At 40.8% G+C, this 12,800-nt stretch overlaps 1 protein-coding gene and 1 long non-coding RNA gene across 8 annotated transcripts in view; one reads left to right on the top strand and one right to left on the bottom strand.

Moving 5' to 3' along the window:
* Nucleotides 1-2,908: 2,908 nt before the first annotated feature.
* On the bottom strand, nt 2,909-7,197 carry LOC122869238. Of its 2 annotated transcripts, none has more exons than XR_006376271.1 (3): nt 6,765-7,197; nt 3,297-3,559; nt 2,909-3,100 (listed from the first exon to the last, which is right to left on the bottom strand). It is a non-coding gene; the product is annotated as an uncharacterized LOC122869238 (long non-coding RNA). The 2 variants fall into 2 exon arrangements; XR_006376272.1 differs by having other exon boundaries at nt 3,488-3,559.
* The window catches only part of hdac5 (histone deacetylase 5), a 57,606-nt gene continuing 48,414 nt past the window's right edge, over nt 3,609-12,800 (top strand). For 5 of the 6 annotated variants that reach the window (XR_006376270.1, XM_044182018.1, XM_044182016.1 and 2 more), the window contains exon 1: nt 3,609-3,871. The gene's annotated coding sequence lies outside the window, so the exon portion shown is untranslated. The remainder of the gene's footprint in view (nt 3,872-12,800) is intronic. The other variant, XM_044182017.1, reaches the window with a different exon arrangement.

Genomic DNA, 12,800 nt, shown 5'->3' with positions numbered 1-12,800 from the left:
AAATTGTGGGGTCAAATGGAACAACACATGGAATTATTTGAGATTTGTTTTAAAATGTCAACTATACACATCGCAACACCACACTGGGGCTGAACATGAATAAATGTAAATGTTCACTACCAGTCAAAGTTTGAGTAGATCTGCTTGATACCTGGTTATTCATTGTCCATTTGGGAGTATGGTGCTTAGCCTTTCTAGAAGTGCTTTAGTGATGTTGTCAGCGGTTGATAATAAATTTGAAAAACTGCTGTTGGATGTTACTGTTGGCGTCGATGTAGCTTAGCACAAGCACCAGCTGGCAGTGGGTGGAAATGTCAGTCGTCTCATATGCTTGAATACCGATATAAGAAGCCCTCTTTACTTCCTCCAGAATGTAATCCTTCAGCACTGACAGCACGTTGTCCAACAGCTCATTTTGTACCGCTTTGCCTTTAAAAACAGTAAGATAGCTGTCTTAGGTGCTCCTCCAGCACACTGTTTAGGGAGGCAACAAAATCCACCAATCCCCTGAAAATTCCAGGGTTGTCCGAGGAGTCAGTCTCGTCATGCTCTCCCAAGGCCAACTCAAAAGCCCCACAAAACTTCACACAATCGATTATTTTGGATAAAATGTGCCTGTTTTTATTCACTTCCTCCTTGTGTTTCCTCACCACAATACTGTGGCTGCCGTCCAGCTGCGTAGCGATATTCACTCTGCCTATGGTTAACGTTAGCTTGACAGAATTATTATGTGTGCCCTGGTGTTTTCATGTTTCCTTACAGCAAAATAAGGCATTAGCATGACTGCACCCAGCTAGCCAGGCCTTTCTGGTGTACCAGCTACAAGAGAAGCCTCGTAAACACTGCTTCCCTTTTTCACTTGACTGCTGTCTCATTGTGAGGTCAGGTTGATGTGGGCCCAGCTCTTTCTCCTATAGTTTCTCCTAAAGTTCTCTTCTCAAATGGATCTTGGAGGAGAAATTTTAAATGCTAAATGTACTGTGTTTGTATAGCGCCTTTCTAGTTATTCCGACTACTCAATGCGCTTCACACTACATATCACATTCACCCCATTCACACACATTCATACACTGATGGTAGGTGCCAACTGCTCATCAGCTCAAAGGAACAAACTCATTCACACACCAAAGGCACAGCCCTCGGGAGCAATTTGGGGTTCAGTGTCTTGCCCAAGGAATGTGGGCAAGAGTACGGTCTAGACCTGCTCTATAGGAAAAGTGCAATGAGATAACTTCTGTTATGAATTGGTGCTATATAAATAAAATTGAACTGAATTAAATTGGGCTGGGGGAAGCCGGGATCAAACCTTCCGAGATCGACCTCTATCGACCTCTCCCTTACTGAGTTAGGGTTGGGTCTTGGAGGAGTAGTGATCGCTCTTTCCTATTCTCATGGAGTTATAAGGGCGCCTGTAGAGACTAGTCCTGACTTTAGCAGTGGCTTGCCTTTTCGGATTAGATTTGAGGACGCTGATTGGTTAAATTTTATGGCATACGATCATATCTTTAATAAGCAATTGGCTAAACTGCTACACAGACCCGCCTCCTGTGGGCGATGTGTTATCTAAAATATCATATTTGTCATAAACTGCTATTCTCTACAGCATCTTTGAACACAGTGCCCACATTGTTAGCATTGTAAATTATACTCTGTCATCATTCTGTTGTGAACATAGTGCATACGATATAGTTATAAAATCAGCTTCTTTGTGTTGATTGTGCAGAAAACGTTTTGGTCACAATAGGCAGTACATAAGTCAAGCTAACATGACATGAATGCATTTTGTAGTTTTCTGTCTGGTTGCAGTGTCCCTGGGATTTGCACTGTGCTTTCATTATTACAGAATGTATTAATTTTATGATTCTGAATGTAATTTTTTTTTTATTAATGGTTTAGTCTGTAAAATTTCACAAACTAGTGAAAAATGGTCATTACATTTTCACAAGGCCCAGGGTGATGAATGTCTTCAAAATGCTGGTTTTGGTCAACCAACACTCCTAAACCCAAAGATATTCAATTTATGATATACAACAAAGAAAAGTCATGGCTGGATTAACCTGCTAGGGGGCCTTGAACTTTTTTGGCTTCATGTGCAGCAGCTTTCATAGGAATGAATGGGCCCCGTCTCTGACGCTGTATCCAGTTCTCTTTATACATCTATGAAACAAACAGGTCATCGGTGGTGAGATTGCACTCAATCATTCAGGTTATCACTGCAATATTACTATTTTTGACGGTGCCAGTGCATAACCAATGGATTGTAAAACCCATTTATTTAATAGCAGTCAGATTAATGCTTTTCTCACAAGCAGTCATCTGCTAGGACAAAAATTAATAAGTGAACAAAAATAGAGGAAACAGTTAGCTTAATCAATAGTTTCAGGACAGTTTGCAATAAATGCAATTCAAGTACACTCGGTCTAAAACAGGTGTAAGTTACAATGTAGTACACTCACACCAATATTATCATTCTCAAATTCTAAACAACACCATTATGAGTAATCAATACATAAGCCACACAAAGCATGAGCAAACAATGACATATTTCGAGATTTGTTTGATATGTACTAACCAGGAGTTTCTATGAGGTAAATGTAAATGTTTCTGGCCATTCGTGAGGACCATTTAACCAAACACCTCCAGGCAAACTGTAGGGACTAGGGCTGCCAACGTACTGAAATGGAAATACGGAATGACGGTGGTTAAACCTGAACTCCAGGAAGGTCTGTATGAGAAACCGACCTAATGATGATGCAATGTGGGATGAGAGAGGACATTAATTAGTGGTGACTGTAAACGGTAAGAGCAGTGTTTTTTGCTTACTCACCAAACTTCATTCATAAATCCTACAGTTTCGTTTCCTGTTGATGTACAAAGGCTCACACAGTGAACACGCTTATTTTGGATGCTTTATTAATCAAGAGGGAGCACAGAAATGTAATCGGATGACATGTTTGAATATGTACTGCAAAAAAAGGGATAAATAGTAACTCATTATCATCCTCGCACACTCAAAAAGGCCCCTCTTGACGTGTTTCTTTGCACCTCAAACAATATGGCGGATGATATCGCGTCGCGTTGTGGGTAGAGTGTGGCGTCACTGTAGGTAAAAGAATAGTGAGAGGCACAAACATTGTGGTATAATTGGTAAACCATTCCTGAGAAAAACAGAATATTCTCACAACTGAGATGCTGGAAAGTGTGATGTTGGGAATTATGCTTAATATACTATGCAATTTCAATTATTACTTTTTTGATTGACCAGTAGATTAATCAACTAATAGTTTCAGCATTACTTGTATTGCTCAACTGATTGGGAAAAGTCTTTCAGTGTGAGGTCCTTGCCCGTACTATCTTTGGGTCTTTAGTAAGCAGTTAGTCCAACTCAGCAGCTCCATTGTGTATACTGAGGCACCATATGGGTAGAAACATGGGCAAGTAAGGTGAAGTAGGCAAGCAAGACAAACTAAACGGTGTATCTGTCTACCTGCCTGTCTGTCTCTGCCATGTCTGTCTGCCTCCATTGGTTTCTATTGAGTCTATTTTTAGCCCCAGCAGACTGGTCACGTGGCAGGAGGAGGACGTCAATAATGTTGTTGTTGGTGGTGGGAGAGAGAGGGAGAAAGAGAGAGAGAGAGAGGGAGAGAGAGAGAGAGAGAGGGGGGGGAGAGAGAAGCAGACTGTAAATATGGAGGAGATGAAACGGTAGGAGTTGAGACGCGTCCTGCTTGTTAAATTACACGTTTTCATGTGAAATAAAAGCGCAGAGGAGCTCTACGGGGACACACACCGAGCCTCGGCGGAAACCAAAGCCGGGAGGAAACGACATCTCCGCTATTACACGTTCCAGGAGGACCCACCGACATCCACGGTACCGTGGGGTTTATTAGAGAGAGTGTGCGTGTGTATGTGCGTGACCGTACAAGAAAGATACACCTACCGACAGGCAGTTAAAGGTTTCTTGAAGAATGGTTGCAGAGTGAAAGGGGAATTTTTGTGCTTGCTAAGCCATTACCTACACTTCTAACATACTATGCAGTTAACATCGTAGCTAACTTAGAAACAGTTACCACAACGTTACTACTATAGCTAGCTAAAGGACATAAGCAGACACTTGCAGATACAACAGCTAACTAGCTACCAAACAGGTAACACTTTACAGCTATTATCTTCCTTCACACAAGTTAACGTTACCTGTGTGCCAGCAGTTATAGACCAGGAGTTAACTTAATAGCTAGCAGCTAACTAGGGCAAACTAATAGCTGACAACCAAAAGTTAAACAGCCACCATCTACAGTACATGCCTAAAGCTAACAGGACAGTAGTTAACCCTCACTGATGGTTAACTTAGTGGATAGAAGCCAGCAGTGACTCGCCAGTGGCTACTAGTGCGACCAAATAACGTAGTAACACAACAGCTACTACCTGTAACAAGTGAGTACCAGAACTCATCCTCTGTATGGCTATAAACCAATGTAGTATTATTTTACACTCCATCTTGTCCAATCTTCACATACATTTATGAATGAGGTCCCTTATGAGAACCTGACGCATGGGTACATTGCTAATCTTGAAGGTGTCTGGCATTTTGCTGAGTCTTCTTGTAATTGCCATTGTGACTGAGGATAGCAGCTTTTTTTCTAAATGATCAAGTTAATGCCCAGCATGAAATGTGGCAAACTCTTACTTCATGTTATTAAGCTCCATGTCATCTGCCAGCTTAAAAATATCTTGTACATTTTGCTGTCAAACTGCATATCATCCACCATGTTTCATGTCTGGCACATGACACCTACCTGGGATGTCAGTTGCCACAAAAGAATGAGGCAACGTGACTGTCAAAAACGCTCAAAACAACAAAACTGACTTTGCTGACTTTGTTGTGTTTGTGAATTACAAAACACCTAGATATTATGCTTTTATAGAGTGAATTGGACAGCAACAGGGGATGGCTGGCAGCTAACATTTCATCTGTGATGTTTTTGTGCATTGGCTATAATTCAGCCTCATACAAATGGGTCTAAAAAGGTATAAACTGTAGGTACAGGGTAAAAAACACAAGCCCAACCTGCAACTCGACTATGGTACTGTTAGTTACAAGCGACTATCTAGATATGCAAACCCGAATTCTCTTATAGAGGGTATGCAGGTGATATCGGCATACGCGTAGTTGCAACTATCACCCCCACTTGAATGGCAAACATACAACAGTTTAATGGAAGTTGATGTAACATTAACCAATCATTCATCAGTCACACAGATCACATAGTTGTCTGAAAGAAGCCATGTAATAAAATCAGACATGTAATGCATTTGAATAAAAATGTTCACAGACAACCAAAATATAATTTTGTAACTCCCAGTATGGTTGACAAATCCTACTTTTAAAGCAGGACCAGGCATCTATATGCCTCATCCCTCCTTCTCTGTTGGAGATTTTGTGGTTTGCAATCTGACAAGTTCACTGTGGCTTTGTCTTCTTTTACCATTCATCCCTTACAATATTTGAAACTAGTCTGCTAACAAAAAGAGCTAAAAAGCCTTTTTTTTATTAACTAACAGCAGTCAGTGCAAACCTTGGTGACAAATACTTTTGGGCGCCCAGGGGATCCAAACCATAGAAATCTTTTGTATTGAAAAAGTACTGAAAGCTGAGCATGGCGAGACTTTAAAAATGGAGTTTAAGTTCATCGCATTGACACAGCTTGATTGAGGGTGAAGAATGTCAAGGATTGGCCTTGCTCCCAAGCGGTAACACAAATTTGCGGGTCAGCATGGTTATCTGTTGCTGCTAAAAATCAGGACTTGGCAAGCCATGGAGTGGCTAAAGCGTGCCATACTGGCAAGTGAAAAGGGGGCCATTTGATGAGCCTTACCATGCAGCACAGATCTAGCACTAAACAAAATGTACGTACATCTTGTATCAGTGAAAAGGGCTATAGGCTAATGCAAATGCTTCAAATAGAAATATAAAGTAGGTTACCCTGATCTCATGACAACAGTCTTGCTGAGTTTCATTCAGAAAATTAGCAGGGGTGAGTCATGTGCACAGTTTAGGCCTGCAACTAACAGTTATTTTCGTTATAGATTAATCTGTTGATTATTTTCTTGATTAGTTGTTGCTTTTGATCTATAAAATGTCAGAAAATGGTTAAAAACACCCATTCCAATTTCCTAAAGCACAAGGCAATGTCTTCAAATCTCTTGTCTTGTCTGACCAACAGTCCAAAACCCAACATGTTCACTTTACTGTCACATCAGACAGAAGAAAACAGAAAATCCTCAACAATTGAAAAGCTGGAACTTTGTGACCAATTTTTTTAATTTGTTTTGACATAACCATCGATAGCACTCCAATGAGGCATTTGGCTACATCTGGGCCATCTAGGCAAGTTTAGAAAATGAGAAGACATCACTACGCAGGATTTCTGGGATATGAAGTGCTACACATTATTTCACTTCTCAATGCTGTTTGGGACTGCTGCTGTCCCACAATTGCATAGAATAAAAACTACCATAGTTCATTAAAATTTGTACTTTTGCTTTAGAGATAAAAACTGTCTTGATATAAGCTTCAGTTACAGAGTATGTTTGGGTAGGTGACATTTAATCACTGATTCTGCTCATTGAAAATGTCTCAATGAATCACAGCAAACCAGTCTGTCAAGATTTGACATTTTGTAGGTAGATATGTAGGCAGATGGATAGATATTATCTCTTATAGTTCTGATAGCTGTTGTTCATATCATTCTGGCACTCCTCACCCTGTAGTTCTTTAAATCACCTTTGTCCTTCCTTATTTAAATGTCCTTCTTTCCTTCCTTCCAGTCCATCACATTACTGAACATAACATACAAATTATCCTTTGTTGTATCACAGTTCCTGCCAGATCTACGATAAAGTAAAATGTCATGACCAGCCGTATTGAGATATTCTTTTCATTCAACCAGACAAGGGCCCAAAAATGTGTAAGCAGCCTTCTTAGGAGAGAATGGGGCTCCATCTTGGAACATTTTATCCAGTTATCTCAATACATTCGTGGCCCCTCCTCCCTGAAGGGCCTGACCCCCACGTCATTCCAGCTGCTGATAGTCTGGTTGGAAGGGCGGTGGTGAGGGATATTCAGCTCTATCTCTCTCTGTCATGCACAGGGTTAGCCCAGAGGTCAGACCTTGCATGTCAAGGGTCACTCCATTAGTATAAGGCATATGTTGTATCAGAACACAAATATTACATTTACATGAATGTAGAATGTTTTCTGCACTGTTCAGTTCTATTCTGTTATTTTCCACTCTGTTTGTTCTACTCTTCTATTCTTTTCTGTTCTGTTTTATTCTGTCATATTCTATTCTCTTATGTTCTGTTTAGGGACGCACTGATATATTGGCCGAACATCGGTATCGATTGCTTCTCTGCTGATAAAGCAATGCATTCGTTTTTTTTCCTCAGCCTCACTGTAACGAAAATGGGCCCAAATATCATCTGTTTCGTTCTCCGAAGCCCTGTTGTTGTCACTGTTAACTTTAACTTGCTTTCTGTGAAATAGTTGCTGTTAAGTTACTCCAAGTCCTCCTGACTGTGCTCATTGTGTGCAGCACAGGACGCGGAACTGCTGCATTTTAAAAAAAGTCTATAATATTTTGTCTTCTCTTTTTTGTCAATGAGATTGGTAAAGTTTTTATTTTTATAAAAAGTTATGGTATACTGCATACTGTCATGACCAGCAGTATGCAGTATGTACTACATACTGCATACTGCTTTTCATAGTAGTATGCAGTATGAAACTGTTCAATCAATTTATTTTGCAGTAGGCTTAGCTGGTTTCTGCTTTTGGAAAGCGGAAGTAAACAATAGGTCGAATATAAATGGAAGTACCACTTATACTTTTTTTTTTTCTAAATGAATCTTGTCTAAGGAGAACAATTCACAATTGTGAATAGGCTACAGTCTATCTGTAATGAACGTATAGTTACATTTGTCCTACTACCCATAACAAAGCCATAACGCTTAAGTTGATCCTGCTAAGCTAATGTTTGAGATCACGAAGACAGCAACGTTAACCATAGCGAGCTGTTAATAAGAAAACAACACAACATACATAACTTAAATCTAGCGTTAAGTTATATATTTTGTTATTAGGGACAGAGCAGGACACAGAGACCCAGTTTCATTTATATTCCTCCTTATCCACCACTGACGCTGACGGATGTTGCTGTCCATAGGTCATGGTAAATACTTTTGTTGGACGATATATTGTCCAAGCAATAATTGCGATAAACGATATTATTGTCATTTTAATGGCATTCCATCGCATTGATTTGCATAAAGCGTAGGGGTTGTGTCAGTTGCAGCAAGGGAGAGACACAGAAATCTTTAGCCGATTATCACAAACTCACTACAGGGACATTGTGTATTTGAAGTAAAACTTTTAAATAATCTACAAAGGGAGGGAGAAGATCAAATTAACTATTTACATATTTACAAGCTATAGGAACCCTCTAATCCGGAGATCCGGAGAGAAAGAGTGAGAGAGAAGCTCAAGCCTGCTGCCCCACAAGCTGCACCTACTGTCTGCACACGGCGCAAGAGGAGAGACGAGACCCAGCGCTGTTGGCAGAAGAACCGAGGACTGCGATTACGCAGAGCAGCATGCATGGGAATCACAATATAAGAATATATTTCGCGCCTTTTCCCTGATGATCTGAATAGGTCGCTAAATTTGTTGCTAGTCGCTTTTTAGAAATAAAGTCGCTAAGAGGGTCTGGAAAGTCGCTAAATCTAGCGAGAAAGTTGCCAAGTTGGTAACACTGTGTGTGTGCGCGCGCGTGTGTGTTTGTGTAGTAAAACTCCACACAGAGAGCAGACGACGAGAGGACAGAAGCAGCGCGACCAGAAATGACAGCAAAACATGTCTCAGCATAGTTTTTTCTGTTCATTCGGCTTAAGCGCTGTGCCCCAAGTCTTATAACAGTAGGGAAAACCCTGCTGTTTATTCTGGCTTCATGTTGGCTAAAATGTTGGTGACATTCTTATGTAAACAAACAGGCATGTAAACACAACGGGCAATATCGAGGTCAGCAGAAAACGATCAAGGTCATGTCCATATATCGTACAATAAGTCGATAATGTAATTATTGCGACAGGCCTAGCCTGTCTGCCATTTCAGCAATGACCGGTTGTTGAGACTGGCTGATTAAATAAAGATTAGATAAAAAATGAAAGACCGGTTGTTGGGACCGTTCAAGCGCTTTGCATTGTGGGACACAGTAGGCGAGGCAGACTGGTTCGATGCATACTGGAGATTTTTTCCAAATCAGTACGACGTCCGGGTATTTTTGGCATTCTGCAGATTTAGCTTTTGTTTGCATAATGCATACTACATGCGACATTCTGGCTAAATCAGTACGTACTGCTAGTATAGTAGGCGGTTTCGAATACAGCCGTAGTGTTTAATGACGTCTGTGCCATCTCATCATTGTTTCAGCTCGGAAAAAAAAAGGTTGTTGACAAGCATATTTAATCATAGTTTTTGTTAACGAAATTAACACTAGTCAAAACACATATACATTTTACAAATTTACATGAACGTAGAATGTTTTATGCTCTTGGTGTCTATCTAACACTGTTCTCTCCTATTCTTTCCTGTTCTATTGTCATATTCTATTCTTCTATTATTTTCTGTTCTTCTCCTCTGTTCTATTCTGTTATATTGTACTCTCTCCTGCTCTGTTCTATTCTTCCAACCTTTTTGGCTTGTGACCTTGTCACTGGTTCCATATGTCTGCTGGTTGTGACGACTTCAATTAAATGACAATGTGAAAACAATGTGACATGGGGTCGCTCGTAGTGATGAACCTACGTAGAATTATCCCCTGAATCTGCAGCTCACAACTGCACTCTCACAACTCTCATATCGTAGTTTTCAGATGCAACAGGCACCTGTTTTCAGAGATGAAGCTCTGAAAACCCACTGTACACTACCTGCTCAGCACCAAACAGCAGACAGTTAGAGACTACCTGGTGAACATAGTGGAGTATTTAGCAGCTACAAGAGCCAGATATTTCCCTCAGGAGTTGGAGACCAAAAACAGAGCTAAAAGAGAATAAATATTGGACTTAGTCACCAGGTGGCAGAAACAGGGCTCCAAATAAATGGTAATATTGCTCTGTAACTGCTGTAAATAAGCAACTGTTTGCAAACAAGTTTGCCATATCAACTAAAAAGGTGATAATATGTTAATGCCGTGTTCACAACTTGTTTCTGCTGCCCCCAAGTGACCAATTATTTCAGGTTTAAATCATTTTCAGATTCCTAGGGAAATAAAATTAGCCAGTACTGTAGTAATAAGGCAAGGTCTATCATCTTGTGACTCCTCAGATTTACCTTGTGGGGGTCCTGACCTTCACTATCCTGTATTACACCTGTGACGTGTCCTCCTGATTGATAAGGATAAGGAAGCCAGATGAAGCAAAAACAGTTTTTTTTTAAAGATTAGGCTTTTTGCCTTTATTTGATAGGAAGAGCTGAAGAGAGAAGGAAAAGTGTGTGTGTGTGTGTGTGTGTGGGGAGGGGGGGTGACATGCAGCAAAGGGGTTGGATTCAAACTCGGGATGCTGCGGCAAGGACTCAGCCCTGTACATGGGGCGCACGGTCTACCGGGCGAGCTACCTTGGCGCCCCATAACTGTAATCTTTAATATGCAGTTCTGATGTCACTTGTGAAAGGACAGCTACTGTGTGTGTGTGTGTGTGTGTGTGTGTGTGTGTGTGTGTGTGTGTGTGTGTTGGAATATGCGTATTTGTCTCCTTTCTCCTTGAGCCTGCTGGGCGAGAGAGAGTGAGAGAGAGAGAGAGAGAGAGAGAGAGAGCATACATAGTCATGGTTGAACATTGAACACACGAGTGTGTGTGTGTGTGTGTGTGTGTGAGACGGAAAACCAGAGAGTGAGCAAGAAATATAGAGTATAAACAAATACTGTTAGAGACTGACTACGACTCGGACTCTACATTTTCGTTCTCTCACTTGCTCACACTTGCTGTTTGTTTAGGGAAGAGGTGCTCAGGTGAACCGTTACCACGGCAGCAAGCTCCGTGGTTGCCAGGCAGCACTTCCTGCTCCTCTCCAGAATGGGAGGGGCCAGGTATTTTAGGAAATGATGGTGTGAAGAGGAGGAGGAGGAGGCGGAGAGAGAGGGAGAGAAATTTATATTTCTTGATGCTTTGGCAACACTGAGACACATGACTCAAGTGGTAGTGTGCTCTCTTATATTTTCGAATATGTTTTTGTCTTTCTTGCTTTCTTTTTTTGTGTGTGTGTGTTCGTGTGCATGTCATTAGGCTAATGGAGCAGTTGGCCAGCAGGTTAGTCTGTCACAGCTAGTTAGCTCCATAACCTAAGTACACACACAAACATGCACTCACCCACAGCATTTCATCCCATTATCTAGGCCCTGACACTGTTACCACGGCACCCAGCCAAGTTGCTGTAGTGACAAGGACTTCCTGTGACTTCTTACAAGAGTTAGCGGAGTTGAAGAAGAGCCACATACTGTAAAGGCAGCGTTAGCCAAAAATAGACAGACCATTTGGACCCAGGCTAATTCATTATTTGGATCCTGAATTTCATTTTACATTTAGCTTTTGTTAGTTTTCATTGCGCCTTAACAATTTAAAATTTTCTGTTTTATCCTTGACACCTAACTTGACTAGGGCTGCAACTATTGATTATTTACAGTATTGATGACTCTGCCATTTATTTTCACACTTAATTGATTAATTGTTTGGTCTATAAAATGTCAGAAAATATTGAAAAATGCCTGTCTCAATTTCCTAAGTCCCAAGATTGTTTTGTCGCTGCCATGTTGCGCCGCCATGTTGCACCACTATGTTTCTACAGTAGCCCAGAAGGGACAAATGAAACCCTGGCTCTAGAGAGGGCTGTTCACGTTTCTCGCGAGTTTCGTGGCCACCGCCGTTTCTCCTACACGCTTGGAAGGGGAGGGTGAGGCAAGCAGTATTCAAATGGTTGCAAACTGCAGTTTCACCGCTAGATGCCACTAAATTCTACACACTGGACTTTTAAGCTCCGACTCTAACAAACCTCTTATCGAATCTATCTCTCCTCGCTCTTTATTTAACACCTCATATATTATGCTCCTCATCTCGTTTTCAGGTCACGAACATTAATAGGGCTGCCCCTAAAAACTGTAGCTTTTCTGCCTTCTCAGCCAAGATGATCCAACATCTTTGAGTTGGAGTTATTTTAGCCTTTAGTTACTTGTAATTATTGAAAGGTAAACCTAATAAGATTCAATAAGGGGTTCGATAAGTGGGTTTGATTCTGGATTTGAACTGTTGCACTCTATTTTATTTAAAGGTGCTTTTTAATGTCCACCCCATTACATACATGAAACACCACCACAACTACAGCTTCAAAATGTACCATAGTACTGAATCACAGTGCCAAATAAAACTGCCTATTATAAGCTTTATTTTAATAATTATTGCAGGGCTGGTGTATTGGATTGCATTAGATTATACAAGTGTTAGGGGTATAAACTTTGTAGACCAGTTTACTATACAAGGAAACCATTTTACTGTAGCCTAAGTAGACAGTAGATTTACGACAGCGTACCCATAGACCTGTTTGATCTACATGCAAACTAACTAATCTACTTAACTAGTTATCCGTACACGAGTAATGTAAACCAGTTTATTGTAAACCATTTTACACTAGTTAAAGGCCAGTAAACAGTGGGTCAAGGTGACATGATGATGATGATGATGATGAAGAATCCGCC

The sequence above is a fragment of the Siniperca chuatsi genome, linkage group LG21 (genome assembly GCF_020085105.1).
Source record: "Siniperca chuatsi isolate FFG_IHB_CAS linkage group LG21, ASM2008510v1, whole genome shotgun sequence".
NCBI classification, from domain to species: domain Eukaryota; kingdom Metazoa; phylum Chordata; class Actinopteri; order Centrarchiformes; family Sinipercidae; genus Siniperca; species Siniperca chuatsi.
The sequence above is the reverse complement of the archived record's forward strand: the minus strand, read 5'-3'. Positions and strand labels throughout refer to the sequence as shown.